Raw genomic sequence first — 3,342 nt, 5'->3', positions numbered from 1 at the left:
TTGCATGCTGGAGATTTCACGGAATAAAATACAGCCATCTGCAAACAGCCGGACATGAGTGGTGGGTGTAACTACAGTGACGATATCATTGATGTATAAAAGAAAAAGCAACGGCCCCAGAACACTACCTTGAGGCACTCCGGATGTGACAGGAAGACAGCTCGAGGCATGACCATCAATCAAAACATACCTAGACACCCACGCTACCAAAATTTCCGGAAGATTTATATTTTTTAATTTTTGAATTAATTTGTCATGAGGAACTTTGTCAAATTCTTTGCTAAGATCAAGAAAAATTGTGTCTACCTGAACATTATTATCAAGGGCCTTTGCAAACTCGTCTGTGACGGTGAGCAGTTGAGTCACAGTCGAATAGCCTTTCCTAAAACCATGTTGGAAGCTTGTTAGAATCGAGTGTCTTTCAAGGAATTCAAGAATACGGTTGGCTATGATATGTTCAATTAATTTGCAGCATGTTGAAGTTGAAGATATAGGACGGTAATTATCCGGAATTAATCGATCCCCTTTTTTAAAGATAGGGATGACTCTAGCTATCCTCCAGTCACGTGGTAGTGTTGCAGTTAACAAGGACGCTTGGAATATTACAACAAGAAATTTGGCGATGCATTCGGCATAACGCCGAAGAAACACATTCGGAAGGTCATCAGGACCGCAGCATTTTTTTGCTTTCAAGTTTAAAAGCATTGAAACCAAACCAGAATAAGAAATGAAATTCGCTTCACACGGTTCAAACAAAAACGTTTCTGGCACACATATTGCTGAATTGGCAAACACGCTCTGAAAATAAATGTTGAAGTGATTTGCGATGTCACTGCGATTTGTAACCGTGCGCCCTTTGACAGAAATTGACATCACTGGCTTTTTGTTATCGGATAGATAACTCCAGAACTTTGTTGGGTCACTTTTAATAAAGTTTGGCATTAACGTTTTAAAGTAATAGTCTTTGGATTGTTGCACTTCACTTGCCAGGCTTCTTTGTAGCTTTTGGATCACATTTCGCTGGGCATGCCTCTTTTTCAATCGTTTAATTTTCCGCTTTAGATGGATGATACTGCGCGTCATCCAAGGTGTGCGTTTGTTCGTTTTTTTACGTTTGTTCGGTATAAAGTTGGTGATACAAAATCGGCATACTTCCAAAAAGCGATCCCAAAGAGCGCATGCGTCATTGACATCATCGCTGAAGTCAACTAAGGCCGCTTCCATATGTTCAATCACGCAAGCATCGTTTGCTCTAGAATAATCTTTAAAAGTTTGAACGGACGTTTTTTTATAACAAACGAATTTCAGTAGCGGAATTGATACGCTGACAAGGCTATGATCCGATAACCCTTGTTCTATCAATACAGTATGCTCAGAAAAGTCGCGATTCACAAACACCAAGTCTAAAATAGAGCTCGATTGTCCTTGTACACGAGTAGGTTGTTTAACTAGTTGAATTAGGTCGTGTGTGAGCATAATGTTAAAAATAGCATTCTCATTTTTGCTAGGCTGCGTACAAGTTTGCAACCGTTCCCAGTCGATGGCGGGCAAATTGAAATCACCTATCAAAAATATTTTTTTATTAAGATACAGGGACATATGTTCTTGCAACGTGATTAGATAATCTGGAGCTGAGTCTGGAGGCCTGTAGCACGCGTACAAAATAAACTTATGGCCCCAGCACGTAATCTATAGGCATAAATAGTCAAGATTGCTTATATTGGCTAGAATCTTAGCCTCTAATGGCGGCTTTACTAGGACGGCTACGCCCCCTCCTCTGGTGGCCCTGTCTTTGCGAAATACGTTGTAATGGGGCGGGAAAACTTCATCACCAATTTCACTTCTCAACCAAGTTTCAGTTATTACGGCTATGTGCGGATCATGTTGCAATAATTGAATTTCCAGTAAATCCATCTTATTATTGACACTACGTGCATTTATATTTAGTAGCCTTAGTTGTTTTTCATTCACCACATTTTTTATGTTTGAGCAAGACGATGTGATCCTCGCAGTGAGTGAATCGGCGGAGCGTACAGTTGAGACACTGACATGCCTTTCAATTAGCTCTGTAATTGCCCTTGGCTTCGCGTATTTGGGCGGCTTGACTCTGCGATTTCGTTTTTTTGAACAGGAACTTTGTCGTTTTTCTCGTCATCCCAGACATAGGCCTTTTTGTTTATGTATAATTTATCAAAAATGAGCGAAGTTTTGTCTCCGTTATCGCGGTTTTCCTTAGAACTTTGCCAGAGCTTCCTTCTCAACTCTCTCAGACTTTTTGAAAAATCCTCGCCTATCGAATAATTGGTGCCCTTTAATTTGATTCCTTTTTTCAAAATGGCAACTTTGTCCCTTGAATCCAGCAGCTTGAAAATTACTGGCCTTACTTTTCCGGGCGATGGCCTTCCCAGCCTATGAATGCGCTCTATACCCACTGGATCCAAATCAAGAATGCCTTTGACTATCTTTTGGTTTACAGTATGCTCCAACGTGTCGCTACTTTCGTCCTCAGCTTCAGGTAGTCCGTAAATGATAAGGTTGGACCTTCTACTACGATTCTCGAGGTCGTCTAGCTTGTTCTCAAGGGTTTGAATTGTAGTAGACAAGGAAGCAATCTGTTCCTGGCATGAGGAGACCTTGGTTTCAAGTACTGTTAAGGCATCAAGTTTCCTTTCAATATCTCCAAGCCGCTTTTCTTTGATTTCTTAATTATCATTAGCGATATCGTTGAGTTGTTTCGCTATTTTAGCCAGGTCTGGACCAGGGTTGGACTCAATATCCCCTCCTAGCAAGAGTATCTTCCGGCACAACGAAGCAACGTCATATAGCAAGCAACAAATCTCTGAACCGAAAAGCCGTGGGCACGGCAGCACCACCACAAACGGGTCGCTAGAGCAAAAGCACTTTCCATAATGCTTTCTCACCTGTATAATAAACAGGAACGGGTTAGCAGCGGTCCGCATGTTCGTGGTGCCACCGTGCCCAGTGATCGTGCCTTGAGCAGGGTTTCCTTTTATGGCCGAGTAGACGGGTGTCGTCATCCGCAGCTCCATCACGTGTCGTTCTGCGCGCGCAGTGGACGAGTGACGGGGCAGCAGGGTCCATGACAGCCCTTCCAAGTGGTACGGCACGAGGCAGTCGGTCCTCTCTTGGTCATGCGCCGTGGGATCAGCATTGCACTGGCCACGACGCGTGGCGTTGACGTTATGCAGGAGGCCAAATACCTGTATAATAAACAGGAACGGGTTAGCAGCGGTCCGCATGTTCGTGGTGCCACCGTGCCCAGTGATCGTGCCTTGAGCAGGGTTTCCTTTTATGGCCGAGTACACGGGTGTCGTCATCCGC

At 43.4% G+C, this 3,342-nt stretch overlaps 1 pseudogene; it reads right to left on the bottom strand.

Moving 5' to 3' along the window:
• Positions 1 to 1,942: 1,942 nt before the first annotated feature.
• Positions 1,943 to 3,050, bottom strand: LOC144141588 (uncharacterized; annotated as a pseudogene).
• Between the last annotated feature and the right edge of the window lie 292 nt (positions 3,051 to 3,342).

This window comes from Haemaphysalis longicornis, unplaced genomic scaffold (assembly GCF_048455015.1).
Source record: "Haemaphysalis longicornis isolate Haplotype H1 unplaced genomic scaffold, Haemaphysalis longicornis Haplotype H1 scaffold_1, whole genome shotgun sequence".
Taxonomy (NCBI): Eukaryota; Metazoa; Arthropoda; class Arachnida; order Ixodida; family Ixodidae; genus Haemaphysalis; species Haemaphysalis longicornis.
This window is presented reverse-complemented; position numbering and strand designations above follow the sequence as displayed.